This window comes from Manacus candei, unplaced genomic scaffold, assembly GCF_025592945.1.
Source record: "Manacus candei isolate 608988 ecotype Guabito, Panama unplaced genomic scaffold, ASM2559294v1 h1tg000028l, whole genome shotgun sequence".
Taxonomy (NCBI): Eukaryota; Metazoa; Chordata; class Aves; order Passeriformes; family Pipridae; genus Manacus; species Manacus candei.
Genome location: NW_026138076.1, coordinates 30,693,599 through 30,715,828, shown reverse-complemented (window position 1 = coordinate 30,715,828; position 22,230 = coordinate 30,693,599). Strand labels below are relative to the sequence as shown.

The 22,230-nt window shown below is 40.4% G+C and overlaps 1 protein-coding gene across 2 annotated transcripts in view; it reads left to right on the top strand.

Annotated features, from left to right (window-relative positions):
* MCUB (mitochondrial calcium uniporter dominant negative subunit beta) overlaps positions 1-22,230 on the top strand; it is a 48,251-nt gene that overhangs the window by 1,203 nt on the left and 24,818 nt on the right. The window lies entirely within an intron of this gene.

The window sequence follows — 22,230 nt, the reverse complement described above, 5'->3', positions numbered from 1 at the left end:
TGTATATGAGGACATTTAAGAAGGGAATTTAAGATAAATATTGATTTAGCCTCCTTGATCTTCTAAGGTTCTAACACGGCGTGCTAAAAACATCTTGCAGCTCACAGAGCATTTACACTCTTATTCAGCGCACACTGACATTACCTATTCAGTTTGTCGCCTCTGACTTCTCCAGGGTACTGCTTTGCAGACAAGCTTCGTGCTTTTCTAAGGCTCTAAAATGAGACTGAAAGCTGATAAAGCTTCAAGAAGAGACACCAAAAATGAGAGGAGGAGGAGGAGGAAAAGCTCTTGCTTTGGCAGTGCTGTCATTATAGGAAAGAGCAGAAAAATGATCGTCTGTTACTTCGTGGGATGGAACACGATAGTGATGTGACTTGGGAATTAAATTATTGCACCAAATAGATAAAGCAGAGAGATGTTGTAATGCTGAGGAAAAATTTAACTGGGAAAAGTGTTTAATCCAAGATTTGGTTTATTTCTTAATAAATTTTTGGAATAAATTAATATACACTTCTTTTTATAGATGCAGTTGATAGATCCAGTTTTCCTACACAGTTACTAGCATGATAGTTAATGAAGCATGTTTACTGATTTCCCCTTTACTCTTTTCAGGCAGTTAAAGTATTTGTTCTCGTAAACTTTAAATGAATGACCTGTAGATGTAATTTCAAGCTAGTAAAATTTTAAAAAAAAGTCCCAATTGTTATTGCAGTTATTTAGGTCTTTATATTTTGATGTGATGCAGAACATCAGACTGCATACATCTCATCCAGTGGAAGCACTGTTGCGATCGTTTCATTTTTTTACACCATTGCTGTTCAGTGTTGATATCTCTGCTGTTTGCCGCTGCTATTTCGTTAAACAAATATTTTGCCTCTAGCTCGGGAAGGAAAGGTTGGAGTGCTTGTGCGGGATTGAGGAAAGCAAGGCTTGGTCACTTGTTGCCTTAGTGTTTGGTGTGGTCTGGAGCCATCATGGGCTGCACTCTTCAACTTGTTTCATGCTGTATTCCATAATGGGAATCAGTCTGCCCATGTACATTTTGGGGCCTTGAGTGAAGGTTTCCATTTGTAAAGCTGGAGGTGGTACTTCAGTGGCTATGCAAGGTTACAGTAGTTCTTTGTGTACTTTGTCATCACATACTTTGAGATACTTAAGTATTGCTGTGTGGATGGGCAGGTGTGTAAGTACACAGGGTATTTGTGTGCTGTGTTTTCAACTAATAAATACAATGCTGTGGTGATAAACAAACCATTACTGCTAATTTGCTGTAATTTTTTTTCTGTAAAAGGAAGGATTGCTGTCCTAAGGAGCTGTATCTTAATTGTTAGCGTCTCAGCTCCACTTTTAAACAAAATCTACAACTCCTCCTATGGCTGTGATTAAATGCTTTGCCTTTGGAGTGATGCTTATACAAATTCTTCTTTATTTTGTAAAATTGAGTTTTCTGTTACGTGGATCTTTTTGTATATAAAGTGTTTAGTGCTTAGACAGACTCTAGTTACCTGGGATGTCCTGGGCTTGCTGCTTTGAAAAGAGTATGTTAGAAATCCAGACAGCAAGCTATATGCAAAAGAGAAAAGATTTAGGCAGTTTTTCAAACTAAATGAGGCATATTATGTTGTGTTCTTTGGACAGGCATTCTTGCTACACATAGCTTTGTTCCCAAGAGAGTGCAGTTCATTTTGCTGGAGTTGTAGATTTGTAATGCTGCAGTTATTTTGCATGTGATAAAACCTAAAGGTTGCCAGCTCTTTCGCTTCCTCTTCACTTGCACGTTTTAACTCCTTCAGCTCTTACTGAAAGAAATGCCCTGCTTGCACTGCTCTCTGTGAGAAAAATCTCCCTTTGCCATATCACAGTGGAGAATACATGTGTTAACACCAAATCAAAGCTTTTAATTGCTGGAATTTTGTTTTAATTCATAAACCTTCTAAGCCAGGAAACATTCAAGGGACTGGATTTAATTTATTTTTTTTCAGATGGTTCTAGTTAGTTTTTCTGTAGTGCTGAATCCTGCTGATGTAAAATTGTGTTTCTTTTTATGACTATTCATATGTGTGAGATTTTAAGTTTAGTCCACGGTATGGAGATCTCTGCCAGCATGCCCACATCGGTTGGGATGGGTGGCAGCCATGGAAAATGAAGTCTGGGTTACATGGTTTCTCTCAGCTTAAAACTAGGCTTCTCTGCAGTCACATAGCCCTGTGTCTACCTAAAACTCTTTCTATCCTGTGTGAAGGTGCTGGAGTGCTGACATTTCCTCTGCAAAAGGCAGGGCTTGCTTTGAACAAGTATTAATGATGGAAGTAAAACAGGAAAACTTGGTTTTCAAAATGTAAGTTTATTTAGCATCATTAATTCAGAATGCGTTCCATTTCTATGTGCAAAGTTCTCTTAAAACTGTGCCTCTAGCATACACTGTTAAGGGGAAAGATCATGTGTAAGCTGGCAGGATCAAATTGCAGAGGCTTCTATGAAAAGATTACGGATTTCCCTTCTTCCCCACTTGGGATATCACATATGCTTGTTGCTGAGGGGAATTTTTTTCCTAGTTGCAAATTGCAGCCAGTAGGAGACTCATTGAGTTTATCTGCAGAAAGCAGAGTAGAGGGGGTTTTATTTTTGGGTGCTTTTTGTCAGCTCCCAGTTTCATCCATATCTGTTGAAAATGTTTCTTTTAGTGCCTTCAGCTGATAAGTTTTTGACTACCAAGTTTTTTCCTCAGACTGGCTTGAACTTTTTCCTGTCCTTCCTGTTAGTTTTTATGGTTATTCTTACTCCCAAAGTACCGTAATTCTTCCAGCATTATACCTATCCAGTTTGTCCTTCAGTTTTATAGTCTTATACAGAATGATCTAAATGTGTCCTAATAGCCACAGGATTATTAGAAATGTGGTTTTTCATTTAGGTTTTTTATTTTGCCTCTTTCTCTCTTGCACATAGTCTGCTGCCGCGATTTCTAAGATTCTCTGTCCAAGGAGCAATCCCAGGATATCCCAGGCAGCTACACAGAAGCAGATTGTCATTGAGTGTCTTATTCAGCCGAATACTTCACACAAATGTGGTTTAAATCGCTGCTTTGTATTTTCAGCCTACATACGTCCTTTGGAAATTGATATCTAATTGGAGCCAAGAACTGGGCGTTATTTGTGGCCGCTGGACGTGTTTTCTCTTGTCTTTCCTTCCCTTTGAAAGTCTTGCACAACAAAAGTTAGCTAGTTGATCCAGGTCTTGTTTTCTAAAAGAAACCTCCTGCTTATGCTGGCATGTGTCAACAAACTGCTAATCTGTTTGTTTGTGGAAGTACTGTTCACTCTTACAAATACTAATTTATAAATGCTTTAAAAAAATATTTAGAAGATCTCTGACTCTTCTGCTATAGGAAATGTGCCTGTCTCAGCAAGTTCCTTTTTTTTGCTTTTGATACTGTGTCTGTGGCAGAATAGCAGGGTGGCATTGGGAACGGTCATTAGCTTTTGTCTCTTCCTCTGGCAGCTGGCTACATTTTCACTAATAAATACACTTTTGGAGAGAGATGTGATATAGCACAGAAGTTCATAATTTCTTTGTACTTCTACAGATAATCTCATGTACTGCTTTTCTGTGTCTTCTTTCTCTAGTACAGATGCTGTAGTGCCTTAGTGGGCTGTGAAATACCCTTGTATGTGCATGTACAATGCCTTGCAAAACACTTATTTCCTTAGAGGTTTATGAAATTTCTAATAACCAGCCTCAGTGTTTGAAACTGGCATCAACAGCATGACCTCTCAAAATTGTCAGTGTTGTTTTCCAGGGGGGCAAGTGACAGAAAAGTAGCAAATTGAGATGTGTAGATCAAATCAGCTGTCCTTGCATAGCATATTAGGATGCTCTTTGCCTACTCTGTCACCAGATGTGTGTCTTTTGTGGTTGTGTGAATATGGCAATTTCTAAGAAAAGGAAATGAAACCTGTTCCTGCAGGGCTGGAAAGAGTGTGGTCATACTCTTCAGAATAACAAGCTTAAAGAAGTTGGAGCTTTTGTGTGCTAAGTAGAGGCTGTGTGGTACTGCAGAAAATGCAAAGAAACCCTAAAACCGAAATGCTGGTCTAATGTTACTGTCTATAGCAGAATATGTATAATGTTTTAACAAACTTCTTGAGCTTTCTCATATGTGATATAGGAGTAACAGACTCTGCTTCCCAAAGGTTGGGAAGTACATTACTCCAGGTATATGCAACAGTCTTATAGTAAAGGAAAATAAAAATTTATGTAATTTCTTGTTGGTAACCATAGTGACAGTATTTGGGTTTTTTTAAATTTAGAATGGGAATTTAAATAGTGATACGATGAAGTAATAGCTGTATTGGGTGCTCTGTGGTTGAGAAGCAGATGGCAGAAAACAATATTGTGATTTCATTTGTAGTGGATGCCATGGTCATTCAAACAGTTCTGTAAGTGTGAGTAATTTTTTCGTTGCTCATGAGATGAAGAACATCTAAGTTTGGCTCTGTTCCTTCTAGCACTCTGAGCAAGGCTTTTGCTCACAGTCTTTACGTACCTGTAAAAAAACCCCGAAACTAAACCTCTAGAGGATGTCTGACGAAATTGCTTTGCAAGTATCTTAGATGCTCTGAAGATTTACCACAAATCACTGAAGTACTGAGTACTTAATGCTGTTGAGAAACCTATAGTATCTTTTAAGGATATGAGTCTCCTCTGTTTTTTTTTTCTTTTTACATTTTTATGTTTTAAAGCTTATAAGGCAAAAATGTAGACCCTATTTTAGAGTTTAAAATATCATAATTTCTGAAGGGGTGGGAGAGGAGGGGAACAGAAATAGAGATTTGGGGTTTTTTGGTTAGTTGGGTTTTGTTTTTTGTTTTCTTGTGGTGAGGGTTTCACCTTCTGAAGTACTTCTTACACAGTAATGTTTTTGGCATCGGAGAGGAAGCAAACAGTACACCTGTTCTCCTAGTTAAACAGTAAAATACTCATTTCCCACTTCCTCTGGAGGGGAAAGGAGCTGAAGGAAAACGAATGGAATATCTGGGTTTGAGTAAGGCTTGCTTTCTCTAGGGTCATCTTCACCCTGATGATGTACTTATAAAACAGCATCAAAGGTGAATTTCTCATTGGGTTGCTCGTTGGTGGGGCAGTTCCTACATCCATATGAGAAGGCAGGAAGCTCTTCTGAGCCTAGAGATGTTTCATGGTCACTTCTGTGCCTTTTTACATTATGATGTTAATTAAACGTCTCTTAAGGGCATGTAGCAGCAGCTCTTGCTGTGAGTTGGTTTTTCATCTCTTTTGCTCTTTTCCAGAAAGATGAAAGGGAGAGACAGGTTCTCTGTGTTGCTGCCTCATCCTCTGTCTTACTGTCAAGATATTGTGTAATAACCTGGTAATTAGGTTTGCATGGGCAATAGGTGGCCTTTCATGAGGTACCTTTTGCCACTCTTAAGACTGTTTACTGTGACATTACTGTATCCCAGGCTAATATGAGGAGCCGACAAAAATTGAACTAAACTGTTTGTTCTGTGAACTTGCATAGGGAGGCCAGGAGGAAGACAGTTTTCAGGCCCCTGCAAGTTATTTGTTGTGACTTTTTCCATTCTCAGCTGACACGAGTCCAGATCATCTTGAAATACCTGCCATCCAATGCAGGTATTCATACATGCTGTCCCAAATACACTTTGTGTTTGCCAGGAAGACTGGTCTTTTAATTCCTGCAGTGTGTGAAGAGTGGCTTGGTCTGTAACAGTACTGCTGTACACCCATTTGTGACTGATACAGTGCTTGAGGAATCTGGTGTGATCATGGTGAGGATAGATTGCTTATGGGGACTGCTTGACTCCAAGTCCATGATCCCCAAGTGCTGGGAAAGTGCGGATCTATACTCTGAAGGTCTGATCCATCACTGGTGAAATAAATCCCTCATATTGAAATGGCTCTGTAGCACAGCAGCTGAAGAAGGGAACAGAAGTTAAAATGAACATTGGTTGGCTGCGTGCCTACTAAGGATGGTAGCTTTTGTAGTCCATAAACTAATTCTCCTTTGTTCAAGTGAGGCTGAGGGTAAGCAGGTGGCTCTGTCAGGTGTCAGCAGTTTGTGCATGCATAAACAAATAGCTTTGTGCTTGTGTGATGAGGACTGGCAAGCACAACCTCCCCCCTTACTGATAAGGAAACATTCAGGAGTCCCTCAAACTGAAATGGAAAAAAGATGTTTACTCTAAAAATGTGAAAATTGTACCTTTAAAAAAATTGCATTTATCATCACAAGCACAGGCAGCACATCTTCAAAAGGACAGGAAAATGGAGTACATCATACACAGGCAAGAGATAATCTACCTTTCTCTTCTACCTCATAAACAATTTTGAAGCAATTATTTTCACATGTACTGTCTGGTCATTTTAGATCAAAATTAGTTCAGTCTTCACATTCTAGTCAGATGGAGAGAAATAAATTATCTTCTTTTAAGAAATATTTTGTTTATCTGCAAAGTAAGCAGTGATCTCATCTTCCCAGCATTGTTACCTAAAACTATTGATTTAGAGATCACAGAAGTCTCTTTAAATGTCTTGTATGTTTGCCAGAGTAGTGGAAAAATTACACTGCTTTTCTTCCTGGCATATCGAACTCAATATATCATGAGGGTATGACTTTGGCCGGAGTGCTGTGGTAAGGAGAAGATCACAGAATCACAAAATCAGTGAAGTTGGAAGGGTCATCTGGTCTAACCTCCCTGCCCAAGCAAGGTCATCCTAGAGCACATGGCAGAGGATTGCACTCAGATGGTTCTTGAATATCTCCAGTGAGGGAGACTCCACAACCTCTCTGGGCAACCTGTTCCAATCTTCCACTCCAAAATGAGTGTACGATGTAGTCACCGGTTATACTTGAAGAGTTTATGCCATACTGTTCAGAGAACAATGTTCCTATGGTTTTGTTTGCGGTTTCTTTTTTCTAGGGCCTGACCTGACCTTCTCTGTACCTTCTCATGGAAACTATTCTTTATTTATATTCTGTACTTGCTTTTTGAACCATCCACTCTCTGTCTGTGACAGCAGATCTGTGAACATTGTGCTATCTGTGGAAGAAAGACTTCTTTTATAAAACACCTTTATGCGTTTGTTTGAAATAGAATTATAAAGGTGCCAAGCTCCTTAGATGCAGCAGCACCTATGCTCCTAAGGACCTCTGTGGCCTCAGCTGCTCCTCTTCCAGCCCCTCTAAGCTAGAATCCCTGATATGAGACATAGTCATGACAGGATTCCTGATCCAAGGAGCAAACCTAGCACAAACATGGGTTTGCAGCTCGGACCCCTCTGAAGATTTCACTGACAGGGGTGGAGGGAGGATTTGTGTGGCTGTGGGCTAATCTCCAGGCTGAGCTACGTAGAGGCTGGGAGCTGAAGTGATGATTCGTCTGGGAGTGGGGCAGAGATTTTGACTAGCCTGGGGTATGTGGCAGTACATCTTCCTTTTCTACAGATACTATCTGTTTCTCCCTTGCCCTAGATAAGGAAATTAGATAAAAGAATTGTTTGCAATCAGTAAAATGAAAGTAATTACAAAAATAGAAGCCAAATTGAAGAAATATGTCTAATAAAAGTAATGCTGTGTGAGAAGTCAAAGTTAAGAGTCTTGCTGACCTGAATGCTGCACCCAAGGATGGCAATACTGAATCAACTGAGTGTTGGAAGACAAGGATCTCGATCAGTGGCTCGGGTAAATAATCAACACTATTAACATAGTTGAAACTTAAAGGCAGTTGCTTTTTGCAACTGTATTCTAAGAGCCATGTACCTGGTCTGTATGGGGAGTTTATCTTAGCTTCTCAGTGGATTGGCCCCTCTCCTCTCTATCTCTGCAACTTTTCAGAATTTTAAAATTCCAGATAAAACTACCAGAAAGTTGTTAACACACCAGTTTCTTAAAAGACAGTGTTAATTTTTAAAGTTTACACTGAGATCATGACTTCCCAGCTCTGTAAATACTTTTCCAGAGCAACACTCACTCATGCTAATATTTTTAACTAAAAGCAGGAAGTCTCTTAAATTTGGGGAGGGAGGGAATGGAAACACAGCAAATAGTGATCTTGAGCAATCTCTTTGCTGCCAGAGGCGAGAGGGTGAGTGTATCTCTTCTGCTTTCCCCTGTTTTGACTGCTGGATGACCACAAACTCTGTTGAAACAGGAAAACTGAATCAAGTCATTGAAGGTCTTTTGCGAGGAGGTTTTGTGCTCAGTAACCAAATACAGTATAGGGCTGAATCATGGCATCTGTGTTAGATGGGCCTTGGCTTTTAGTTTGCGCTTCCCTTTTAATCTTATATGCTGCTGGCAATATCCTGGATTCTTACTAGCACCTTCCCAAAGACTGCTTTTAAATGAGTCCTGAACTATTCAGGCATCATGTTACATATGTTTGTGGCACACCTTTTGGCAGTTTGCTTGTTGGTTTGGAAAAGTTTTTTAAAGCCATAACGTGTTTTCTGTAATATTGCAAAGCGTAAGCCTTGCCAAAGGTGCCACTCAAAGAGGCTGTGAAGGCTTGGAATAGGGAGTTTCCTGGGGGTTTTGCCCTCAGTTGACTTGGGAGATGACCTGCTGCAGGGTAAGTTGAAACTCATTTAAACAAAGAAAGTTCTAATAAAAATTTTGAGACAAGATTCCTACCAGAGCGTATTCCCAAGCACTGGCACCACAGTAGTTCCTTTGGCAGTCAGTTCTGCCTGGTACAGTTTCTCACCTAGTTGCAATGGCTCTCAGGCAAAAGCAGTTTTTTGTAAGGCAGGTAACACTATTTTTTTTTTTGTGGAGCTGGAGCTAGTCCCAATTTAATGTGCAGGGACTGAAACTGCTGTACTGAGTTGTCTACCTTTTTTCCACCCATTTTAATCTGTTGACTGTCAAGGCATTCTTCAGTCTTCTTTATTGTAGTAATTTTAAATAACATTATTTATCTGAAGCCATAGAGTTTGATATGCTATAGGATATGAAACTAAATTCATATTTACATCTGTGTGCTTTAATCAGAAGCCAAACACTCAGTGTTTGTAGCTTTTCTGGTATAATAAAACTAGGAATACTTAAAAGATTGCTGTTTGAAGATTGACTTTTCAGACTTGGTCTTGCAGTGCCCTGTGACTGTAAGCACACTGGAAATATGACTGAGCTGGAGTAATTTAAAGAGACATAAAATAAACCAGGCCCTATAACTGAGTTATAGGTGTTAAACTGTGCATGCTCCTTGGAGTACTTACCCCAAGCTGTTCTTCATGGCAGTGGAAGTGTAAACTGAGTATATTTTGCTATAAATCAGACCCTGATACAATTTTAATCTAAGCAAACCATCACAGTGGTGCTGGTCTTCAGCATTTCATAATGCAGCACATACTGTAGCTTGTTTTCTTGTGAGTTGTTTACCTTTCCTGCTGCAGTGGCCGTGTTACTTTTCTCATGAACGGGGATGCAACTGTCTTTGGGGATTCCCCCAAGCCAGCAGATGAAAACTGTAATCTCATTGGTATTCAAATACAAATACGGCTTTGGGTTGTTGGAAAGTAAGATCTTAAAACCATGCATTCTACCACTAACAATTATAGCTTATCTTGTCTCACTTGGTATTAACTATCAGTAGTTAATAGTTTTCTTGCCATATTACAAAAGCTTTTGTGCAAGTTATGAATATTCATAACTAATGAAAGAAGTAACTGCATACGGTAACGTAATAAGGTAGATACTATCAAAAGTTATTAAAAGGCTTAAACAAAAATGCTGATGCAGATATGCTGCTAAAAATTTTGAATGTTGTATAACATTTAGAATTCAAACCCCTAGGTACTGCTCTTGGCCTTTGTGGTGCTCCTAATAGCTTCTAGAGTTTAGGTGAGTCTCTGTGTGCATAATCCCACGACTTAAGGACTTGAGCTTTCAGAAAATGTACAGCACTTCATGGCAGCACTCAGACCAGCGAGATCTGCTAGAAGCCAGGAGCAATGTGCTGGTTCATAGGTCAGTGCATACTGCTATGGCACAAGCTGATCTTATCTGCAAGCATGCAAGAGAATATTGATGTATTTCTGTGGCACAAATTTGAAATACTCCATATGCACAAGCAATGCAAAGTTCTGGGAGCGACCATCATAAAAAATAGTCAGCCAGCGGCTATTCCTAGACCTGGAACATTCTCAGGGGATCCACTTCAGGGGGAAGCTGTAGTTGGAGGAACTTGTTTTTGTTTTGTTCCCCGATTTCATGCTCTCTACATGTCTGCCCTCCCGTGATGAAAGCAGAAAAATCCAGTGTCTCACTTCAGGGAAATTTGTCTGAAGCCCAACAGCACATAGGGAGTGAAATTACAGCATTTATTCCAAGGCAATGGTGAAAGCACAGATTTATGGACTCTTTTGTTTAGTCCAGGCTATCAATATTTAGTGGACAGTTTGTCTGTGTCTTCACTAGTTTGTTGTAGCATGCTCTGGCTGGTGTAACATGCACTCTGTAGTACTTATAACCCCTCATCAGCGAAGACCATTCAGGGTATCCATTTTTGTTTGAGTTAGTTTGATAGTGTTACTTAATGCCTCTGTTTCAGTGGTTTGCATGTAGCTTCAGAGACTGCAGCTGCAGTAGGTAAATATGGCAGACGGTAGGTTTTTAGCTGAACTTCATTCATCTTATTCTGAGAGTGAAAGACAATAAAAATATGGGGAAAACAACCTACAGAGACTAATTGGTCTCTGTATACTCTCTCTCTCTATATATAGATAGATATAGATATATAGATATAGATATATATACACTTTTTTGTGTAGCCACAGACAAGTGAGGAAAGAGTTTTTTCAGTATGTTTATTAATCCATATCAAATCCTCACTCTCGGAACTGGCACACTGACAAAGCATACCGCAGCAAAATCCTGTGGTGTCAAAGAGATTGTGACTGTATTTTTCCTTTGTACTTTTTCCAGGATAACACATTGCAAAGATTGTTATGATTCTCTATTACTTACTTGTTGTTAATCAGATATTTTTTAGAATTTTCTAGACTTTTAATAAGCCATCACTGGAAAAATTCAGACACTGTTTTGCACTCCAGGAAAATGCTTCTAATAAGGACCTTTAGGACTCAATAAGTTACTGCAGCTTCTCCAGACCGTATTTTTCTCAAGAAGTTTTATAATATGAGAAAGATTTACAAGAATCCTTTTAACTGTGTGACTGTAGGGAACTCAGCTCAGGTCCCACTGTCTTCCTTCCTGACAACAGAGCAACAGTCAGTTTGAGAGCCTGGCTGGTCCCATTTTCTCCATTTCTCTGAGAAGGATGGTGAGTTGTATAGTCCTGGGTGTCTGCATTTCATATTGCAGATGGTCTTGGATGCAGATTGGGCTCTGTGGGCATGATTATCTTTTCACTGTGGCTCATTCTGAGTGGGCTGCTATATCCAGAAAAAACTGTCCATATGGAGAGACTAGCTGGGAACCTGGAAGCAGCATATAGCTGCTCAGTGTGATGGTGCACCTGGACCAGAAAGCCTGTCTGTATTGTGTGCTGTGCATGTAGTGTGTACCTTCTCACCAGGCTGGGAAGAGAGCACTGATGCCAGAGCTTGTTTCAGGCTGTTGCCTCAGGATGCAGCTTTTTGTCCAAACGTCAAATGCACAAGATAACAGAAACAAAAAAAAAAATTCCTTAACTAAAGTAGGCTATAGGGTATAGAAAACTTTATCCTCTCTGTGTTTCTAGCAGTCAGTGTCCTCTGTGTCCCCTTCAGTCACTTGACAGCAAGCAGTTCTTGAATATTTTTGTGTGTGTGTATTTTTTTTTAAATGTCATTACTTCTCAGAAACATTAGGTACTTATTTTCTAAACAAAATATTACGGTTCTCTGTGCTTGTCTTCCATTGAGATTTGAGCCTTTGAGATGTATTTTAATAGAGGGTTTTTTCCAAGCTCTTTATACTCAAAGGGATAATACGTGCTTTTATAAAAAGTGAGATTCTTATCCTGTAGACAAGCAATTACAGATGGTCTGAAGTAAATAGCACAAGGATTTGGGACGTGTACCTGTCTGTGAATTGCTGATGGCTATGTTTTACTCTCTGGGATTGGACTTCTTAAATTTATTTTTTTTTTTAACTTGGTCAGCAGTATTGACCTAAGTTAAAGATTGACTTGACTGAACATGAATGGTGGTGTTTCAGAAGGGAATGGGTTTCAGCATCAAATTGATTTTATAATGAAGTTTGATTATTGCCTTGTTATTTTTTCAGATATTCTCTGTCCAAGAGTTTTTTGGTCTCATTCAAAAACTAAAAATACTTCCAGTTTTAGTATTCAACCTCTCCTACATAACAAAAGTCAGTGAATCGTACCACCATGATTTAACACAGAATAGCTTGAGCAGATATTGTTTTGTTAGTAGAATTTACAAACTCTGCTCGAATTAAGAAAGATGTATCAGTGAAAGTACTACTTCTGCTGATAAAAATCTATCAACTGTAGGAATTCTGCCTTTTCAAGCCTGTAACAAACAGCCCATGTCCCAGATTTGGTAAAAGCCAAGGAACTGGTGTTATCTTAGTTTAACATCTTTGAAGGAAAAGAATCAGTATAATTATTTACCTGTTTTGCGTATATGAGATGTTCCTATACTGAGAGGCTTTGTTGATGTAACTATACTATACTTTTTGGGACACTTTGACAAGCAGGAGACATAATATTTATAATCACATTTTAACTTAGAGCGGTTACTAGCTGTTTTCTGTTTGCTTTGAAAGTTCTAAGCTTAAAATAGCATACTGTCATCATGGAATCATAGAATGGTTTGAGTTGGAAAGATCATTTCTTTCCAAACACCCTGCCATGGGCAGAGACACCTTTCACTAGACCAGGTTACTCAAAGCCCCATCCAACCTGGCCTTGAACACTTTCAGGGCATCCACAGCTTCTCTGGGCAAGCTGTTCCAGTGCCTCACCACCCTCACAGTAAAGAATTTCTTCCAGACATCTAATCTCTTTCAGTTTGAAGCCACTCCCCTTTGTCCTGTCACTACAGTTCCTGATGAAGAGTCCCTCTCTGGCTTCCTTGTAGGACCTCTTCAGATCCTGAAAGGTTGCTTTGAGGTCTCCATGCAACTTTCTCTTCTCCAGACTGGACAACCCCAAGTCTCTCAGCCTGCCTTCATAGGGAAGGTGCTCTAGTCCCTGTATGATCTTTGTGGCCTGCTCTGGACCAGCTCCGACAGTTCCATGTCCTTCTTACACTGGGGGAAGCAGAACTGTGTGCCATATTCCCAGTGGGGTCTCTTGAGAGCAGAGTAGACGGGGAGAATCCCCTCCCTAGACCTGGTGGCCACAGTCCTTTTGATGCAGCCCAGGATATGGTTGGCATTCTGGACTGCGAGTGCACACTGCTGGCTTGTGTTGAGTTTTTCATTGATCATCACTCCCAAGTCTTTCTCCACAGGGCTGCTCTCCATCACTTCTCTCTCCAACCTGTAGGTATATCTGGGATGGCGACAACCCGGGTGTAGGACCTTGGGCTTCACTTTCTTGAACTTCATGAGATTTGCATCAGTCCCCTTCTCAAGCCTGTCCAAGTCCCTCTGGAAGGCATCCATTCCCTCTAGTGTGTCAACTGCACCACACAGCTTGGTGTCATCCGTGAACTTCCTGAGAGTGCCCTTGATCCCACTGTCCATGTCACGGACAAAGATGTTGAACAGTATTGGCCCCAGTACCAGTCCCTGAGGGACATCACTCGTCACTGTTCTCCACCTGGACAATGAGCCATTCATTGACCACAACTCTTTGCATGCAGCTATCCAGCCAGTTCTTTATCCACTGAGTAGTCCATCCATCAAATCCATGTCTCTCCAATTTAGAGATGAGGATGTTGTGGAACAGTGTTGAATGCTTTGCACAACTATAGGTAACCGAGGTAGATATGTCAGTTGCTTTGCCCCTATCCATCAATGCTGTGGCTTTGCCATAGGAAGACATCAAATTTGTCGGGCATGACTTGTCCTTAGTGAAACCATGTTGGTTGTTACCAATCATCTCTTTTTCCACGTGCCTTAGCATAGTTTTCAGGAGAATGTGCTCCGTGATCTTGCCTGGTACACAGGTGAGATGGACTGGTCTGTGGTTCCCTGGGTCTTCCACTTTCTCCTTTTTAAAAATGGGAGTTATATTTCCCTTTTTTCAGTTGTCGGGAACTTCACCCAAATGCCATGATTTTTCAAATATAATGGATAGTGGCTTAGCAACTTCATCTGCCAGCTCCCTCAGGACCATCAAATGAATTTCATCAGGTCCTGTTGCCTTAAGAGACTGCGAAAAACAGGACTTTGAGCCAACTTAGTGTATAAGATAAGATAAAGAGGGTAGATCCTTTAATTTCAGGCCTGAGGCCTACAGGAATACACATGATGTGCCTCCCGTGTCTATGGGGTTTCACAATTTAAGGTGTTAACCCATCCAATCTCAGATTTATCCACCCTCAGCACCTGCCCCCGGCACGTCCCTCTGGAAATGGAGGCAGGGGGCTCTGGGACCCCCTCTTCCTCAACCTCCTTTTCATCACAGCACATACAATCCTTGGAGCTTCTCCAAAGTTCTGGGCTTGAAGGTCACTGTGCCTTTGTGGTCTCTTTTTGTCCAGGCCAGGGTGCAGATGTTCTTAAGCAGAATGAAAGGCTGCCTCGAGGGAAGTCTAAACAAGCTAATGGAATTTTGAGAGAGTGATACGGGACGGGGTTTGGTATGTGCAGCCGTTAAGCTACTGCCATTACTTTTACTGGAAAATAACTGGTAAGGGATATAATACTGCTACTTCTAAAATCTACAAAAAGCTAAAAATCAAAAAATCCACAGGCATCATCCCATGGACTTGTGCACATTCAAGTTCTTTAGATCGTCTTGAACTTGATCCTCTCCTACAGCGGGCAATGGTTCTTCATTCTTCCAGTCCCTACATCCCTGCATTTGTCTTTCATGACTTGGCCAATATTTTACATATATATATGTTCTATATATACTTATATACTTACACATTTAATTTAGGGTACGGTACTTAAAATACTAAGAAATTGAAAAGAATGTTTGGAGTGATACTCTAATAAATGTTCTCTCAATATCTAGTTATGTAATTGACAGTAGATTTTGCTATTCATTGATCGTTTTCTGTATTGCAGCTGCTGACTTTTTATTAATGGGGAAGAAAAGTTGAGTGGAATTTTTTTTTTTTTTTAAATTAGGCACTTTAGAGCCAGTAGCAATAGCTAAGGTACTCCCATAGTTATATACCTGGTGTCTGTGTAGAGATGTTTCCTGATGATAGCTATATCAATAAGCTCTTTCTAGTGCTGAGAATGCCTTAGCAGAGCTAATGTGAAAACATATTAAAAATACATAACTCCATCTTTAAGATCTTAATTACAGTGAGACAGGAGCTATATCCAGTGTTGAGCCAGCTGGAAACTAATGACATCTCTTTGGTGATGCTGTGAATCAAGGTGAGCAGCTTGCCAAAAGTAACATGTCAAATTTTCTTTTGACACATCAAATTGTCTTTTTCTTTGCTAAAGCAGAGGTTAAGCATTCTGATAGGTATTCAGTGGAAGCCAGAGGTGCTGTCTCTCAAAGAAGCACAATGCTGGCAGCCAATTAATTGGCATATCTTGCCTCTAAGTGAGGCGGTGACTCTCAGTTTCTGTTCAGTGTGGAGCTCTGTGGGAGTCAGGAGCTGGGAGCTGATGACTATCAATGCACTGGGATGCCAGCCCTGTGCCAGCCTGCCAGGACAGTCTTCAGCACTAGCCATAGTGCTGCTTTTTGCACCAGCACCGTGGGATTCTGACGTCTAGTTTGTAGAAAGGACAGAGGCCAAACTGGAAGCTGTTTTTTCTTGCCCACTGCCAAATGCAACATAATCATCTGTTTTGTTGCTACCAATGCCAAAATAAATTGAACTCATGCTTGTAAAATATCTACAGCGTGATTCCTGTGTTCTTAGTGAAATACAGAAGTGAAACAGCTGATATAGTAATGAGATCTGCTTGCCATGGATCTGAAGGTATCTTTGGGAGTGCAGTCCTGGCATTACTCTTCTAATGGTGCTGGTGGCAGCTGGAGTTACAGAAATAAATGATACTTAAAATCCTCATCAAAATCCCCAGACATTTCTTCTGCTGAAAACAGTCCAACATACAGTTTTGCTGCAAATTGGAGTTATGAAAGAAAGCTGCTTTGTCCTATCTTTGCATTGGCACATAAAAGTAATAAAAATAAATTGCAGTGTTGTTTAGACCCACAGGTGTGTCCAGAACTGCACTTCAGATTAACGCTTTGGATTTGATACCTTTGTGACATTTTATTAATTATGAATGTACTTGATTTTCTTAGCAAATAAATTTACAGATTCAGACTCTGTAACTCCAGCACTTGGGTTTTTAGTGCCTGTTCTTTTCTGTGAGCTGGTCCAGGGATCCTCTTTCAGTTTTGAGTGCTGACAGGAGGAACAATTACTCTTTTTCCTAGAGAGGTCTGAAAATGCTGGATATGGTAAGTATAATTTTAACAGGCTGAAGATATAAGGAAAGAGGGAAAAGTGATAGTTGTAATGACAACCATTCGCTCCTTCAAACTCCTCAGAGAAGGAGATGACTAGGTCATGTAGTCCTTGCTGTGTGGAGCTTTGGGCACTGAAACAGAGAGTGGCCAGGACTTGTTTTGCATCCTCAGAAGGGTGCAAAGACTGGGGCTACTCTGTGCTTGCTACTGACCTTTCCCTGTAGCTGCTAGAGCCCGGAATTGTCTGATTCCTTTTTTTCATCATCTGCCCTTCCCCGCCCTGGTTCTGTGCTCAGCTGGAGAGCACTTGATCTCTGACTGTGAAGTGCCATCCTTTTGTCTCCTCTGAACAATTTCAGAGGCTAAGAATTGTTCTCTCACTCTCCTAATAGTTGAAAAAAGGAGTTTGTCTGATCTGTGCAGCTGAAGCTCATAAAGCAACAAGTGCAGAACCAACATTCAGATGATTCTTTATCTGAACAGATACGAGGAGTGACTGAAGTTCATCTCAGAGTAAATGCTACCGTAATATATTAGTAGGATCTATTAATGTCCTAGAGGAGGAGTATTCTTGCATTGCTAAATATGATATGCTCTCAGCTTCAGGCCGTGGGGGATGACAAAAGCATAATACTGAAGTAAAGTTAAGGAGAAGCAAGCTGAGAAGTACCTTGGCATGATTCTGGTAGTTAAAAATTTATCAGAAGCAGACAGCTCTTAGTCTCATTTTTCTTCAGCCATCCTTATTAATATAAGGTAATAAAGCATGCATAGAACATAGTTTTCCAGGGAAATGGCTGCAAAGGGTCTTGCTTCTTAAGCAAGGATGATTAATATCTAGTTCCTTTAAAAAAACACAACTAGAATACATTGAGTATTTATTGAGAGTCACTGGAAAACAAAGTTTCTGCTTGAGCTGTAGAGTTGATGTAGCACAGCATAAGAGTGTTCTGCTTCTGTGTTCATTTCTGCAATTTTCTGCTTGCCATAATAGGGTGGTTATGAAAGTGGACATGCATTTAGTGGTTTGACGTGGTTGGATTTTGCTGTTTATCAGCTGCAAGTTCAGCAGTCCATCTTATCTCTCTTCAGCCTTCTGTTTGTAAAAGAAGGAGTCCTGTGGACCTGATGTTAACTTGTGTTAGCATTGTATCTGTGGGTGCAGCGATTATGCAAGGCCTCTCCATATCTACATCACTTCTGCAGCCATGGTCATGAGTTTGCTGGCTTGATTTGCTGATGTTCTCCTTCACAGCCCCCTTCATGCTCACCCTGGTTTCTCCCTCTGGACTGCAATGCTTAATGTGCCTACAGAGGTCCAAAATGTCTGTTACATGGAAATGGAAGAGCAGCAGCAGTATAGCAACACCTGCTGCCTTCACACAGCTGCTAACGTGACCCTGCAGCTGCTGCTACTGAACAGAGACTGTGCTTATGTGTACCTTATGTTTTGCATATGCAGAATACAAGATGCATTTCTGAAGTGGCCAGTGGTTTGTTGCTTTGTTTTTTGTTCCCAGGCCTTGTTGTCTCACTGGTGCTGAAAACATAGAGCTGTTTGATAAAAGAGATTAATAACTACAAATTCCTCTTATGTCCCAGTGAAATCCAGTGGCACAGATGTTGAGAATCTCAAAGGCAGTTGAAGTCTCTATCCTGTGATGTTAAACACATGAGCTGTCAGCATTGTTTGAATCTAGTGTGGAGGACACACAACGCAACAAGAGGTAACTGTGCTGTCCTGGGTCCTACAGACAAATGCTGATTTATAAACCTGGCAAAGTCCTACCTCTCTCCTCATCCTTAAACAGCAGGCTGGGAGAAGGAGAGAGTTACAGTCCTTTTCAATCTCTCAAATTTACAGGACAATGTAGTCTATAAACTAAGCTTTATTTAATGAGCTCATTATGAAAGAAAGCAAACAAGTATGTCAGTTGAGCTCAATCCTCTTTGTACAGACTAGTCTAACATGATTTTACTAATTCATCATGATTTCATTTAATTCATGAGTGATTATCTTTTAGAGCCCTTACAGCTAATTTGATTAGACTTCTCTTCACAGTATAATTGAGCATCTCTGTCTCTGATTCTCAGACAATTGCTGCAGGCAGGGAAGAACAATTACTACTTTATGTACTTTGAAAAACCAACACAGTTAATATAATTTAAGTTACTTTAAAGACAACAAAGGTAACATTCACAAGTTCTCTGATTTGTAACTTGTGCACCTGTGAGCAAAGCAGTGACCTCACTGATAGCCCTCATCCTTCCTTCTCCCTCACAAAGTGGGCATCCCTGTGTCACACTGGGAAGCAAAAAAGTCTCAGCAGTCCAACTGCTGCCGGATCTGCTTCAGAAGTTGTTTGGAAGTTGGAGCTATACCATTTCCCTAGGATTCCCCAAAAATGCCAGGCAATCATAATGCAAGGATGGTGGCTGCAGGAGACAGCAAGCTACAGCTAATGACCTTCAGCCCTTCCTGCCCAAGGTGTCCTGTTAGGGCATTGCTCTTGCTTTATCCTAATGGCACTGCTCCTAGCATACATGAGGCCTTGGGGTGGGCTACTTGTCTGCCAAAATGTGAGCAGGAGCTGAGTGCAGGCAGAGAGAGACTTGCTCAGACCTGCCTCTCTCTCTCATGGTCAGGCTGAAGCTGTGTGGTCACAACAGAGTCCTTTGCCAGGGACTCTTTCTTAGAGCATTACTGCTCTTCCTTGGTATTATCCTTTGAGAATGTTGCATTTTCTGCTGGTTACAGTCACTGAAGTATGCAGGCATGACAGAAGTCTACCTGAAGCAGGCCAGAGTCCAAAGTTGAGTTGGCTGCAGTGTGTGCAGCCCCTGCACTTGTTTCTTCCGTTTGATGCAGCTGTTTTCTACGTTTAGGAAAATATCAGAAGTCTATGAAATTGGATCTGTTAAAACCAAGTTGCTGACTATCTTTCATACATTTGATCTTTGCAGTGATAGTTGTGAGACAAAGAAGAATCATAGTGTGCAAGGATGTTAAGCTGCTGTATTTTGTGAAACCCACATAAAAAGTATTTGTATTTTGGACTTTCAGAGAGGAGACATGTAAAATGTGCTGTGAAAGTGAATGAAAACATTCTTGCCCTATTCTCATTCCTCACTGGGCATCCCTAAGGGATTTGCCCACCCATGGTTGGGTGGGAGAATGTTGATCTAGCTGGACTATTGTTGGACCATGATGGCCATTTGTAGGGGTTAAGAAAACTTCTTGGTTTCAGTGTGGTTCTTTTTTCTTGACAGCTGATCTGCTATGCCATGAAAATACAGGCAGCAGATGTGACAACTCTCCAAAAGAACAAGGTCCTTTGATAAATATTAAAGTCAACAAATGCATGCACTTACAAAAGAAGTAGGATTTAGACACTACAGATTTAAAATTAAGAAGTTGTAGGTTGGTAGTTTGAAATGTAATGTTTATCTTGGTAGAATTTTTTTTCTGTTGAGTCCTAGGACAGGAAAGCACACAGCACTCTTTCACATATAATGCAGAGATGATACTCAGGTTTTCTTCTTTACTCCACCATAAGTTTTCTGTGTTACCTTAAGTAACTTAAATTATTTAAACTGTGTTGGTTTTTCAAAGTTGATAAAGAAATAATCGTTCTTCCCTGCCTGCAGCAATTGTCTGAGGATCAGAGATGCTCAATTATACTATGAAGAAGAGGCTTATAATCAAATTATCTGTAAGGGCTCTAAAAGATAAGAACATATTTCCTGCCTCCAACCTTTTCCTCTTCTGCAAAGCAGTTTTTTCAAAAACATCTTTTGGCACGCTCACTGCTTTATTATTGAGCAGCAAATACTGGCAGCTGTTATTTTCTGGGCAGAGGTGCTCTTTACTGTCTGTGCCCAAACACTCAGCAGTTGAAAATAAAACACTGGAAAGGATTAAGATGCCAGGTGTTCATTCTGTCTCATATTTAGGATGCCAACTGTGATTACCACGTAGAGTCAGGCAGTTGAATCGGAGGCTTCTTTCAGAGAATGTGAGGTGAGGAGGTGCCAAGGGCTGTCTCAGGGCACTCCCTTATGCTTTCTTGGCAGGTGTCAGTCAGCAGCTGTCTGTCACAGGCTGAAAGTGCAGGACCTATCACAGCAGCTGCTTCTCAGGCACTGGCTATAGTGAGACAGGAATGTGACCTTCTTTCTGTGATAGGAGCTAAACAGAAATATGGACTAAAGGTTTGGAGTAAAGAAGCAGCACCTCATGGAGACCTAGGAAATCTGGAGTCATATAAAAATATTTGCTCTTTTTGCCAGTTTAATTTTCAGAAACCTCTTGTGCTTTTCTACATTTGAGCTGTTTTGTTTTTGTTTAAATGCAGCTGTACTTTGAAGGGTTGAACTTAGGAAGCACATCATTAATTTAGTCTTCTAGTTTACAGTTATTTTATAAAATCCAAATGAATTACACAAATAATATGTAAAGAGCAAAGTTAATACAGGTTTTCAGCATTCTGACTCATATACAGGTATGCAATTAGCTATTGGACCCTGGCTAAATCTTCATGCTCCAAGCTGATGAGTATTGTTGGTAGTTGTTCCAGTTGAATCAACCATTAAATATTCACAGATTTACAGTCAGCATAGAAGTGAAACTGTCAAAACAACTTGCCTGATAATGACAAAGAAATAGCTATCAGAGAAGTGGCAGGCAGCTTCTGGGCTGAACTGTTTTGCTTCAGAAATTTCAGTACCATTTGCATTTTGTATCATTTCTGAGAAATGCATAATGCAAAATGTATTTTTGTTTTATTAAGAATTCTGAAGTGTTCAAACTTGTCAACTCTCTGTTGTTTTTCTTGCATTTTGACTATTTTTCCTTGCAAAAGAAAAAAGAGGAAATGGATGAATGACTCCATGTGTTATGAAAACATATGTGGTGATGGGTGAATTTATACAACTTAACTACCTGACCCCATGGTCTGCAGGCAAGTGACTGAATCTTATTTTTTTAAAGTTTTTAAAAGAGACTAATATTAATAATAGTATTGGATAAGTACGAGCAGGTAGAAACACAGCAGTTGAGGTCAGCCATTGTTAAACACAGATCTACTTTTCAGTTGAAAAAGACGAAAGGAAATGGTGCTATTATCTGATCTGCTTGACTCCATGTAGAAGGTCTTTTTTTCATGGTCCTGATAACAGGAACAGGATGTGGAAATTATCTCATCTGGAATACAAGTGGGAGCGTATTATGAAAGCAAGTGCAGACTAAAAAGGAGGGCAACTTAGAGAAATATGCCAAAGCTGCAAACTGTGCAGGAGGGATGGGAATTTTATGTCTTTGTCTGCCACTATGCACTGTCCACCTCAACAATAGCTGCTGACTGCTTTTCCTCTTCCATTGCAGTAGTTTTAATTTCCTTTGCTTGCTCACTGTAGCTTCAAATGAAAACCATAAAGATGAGAGAAGCAAGAGGCAGAGACACTAGAGAGAAAGCCCCAGCTCCTGAGGAAGCAGATAAATCAGGTGAGAAAGCAACAGATGGTCAGCATTCCCTATGCCATGCAGGTTGTGTCAGCTCTGCTGCTCTGGCATATTGCTCAGGTTTCTGTATTTGTGCATGTCCCAGCCCTCTAAGTCCTTGTCTGCAAACCTTCATTTGTGCTGGTCTGAGTGTTC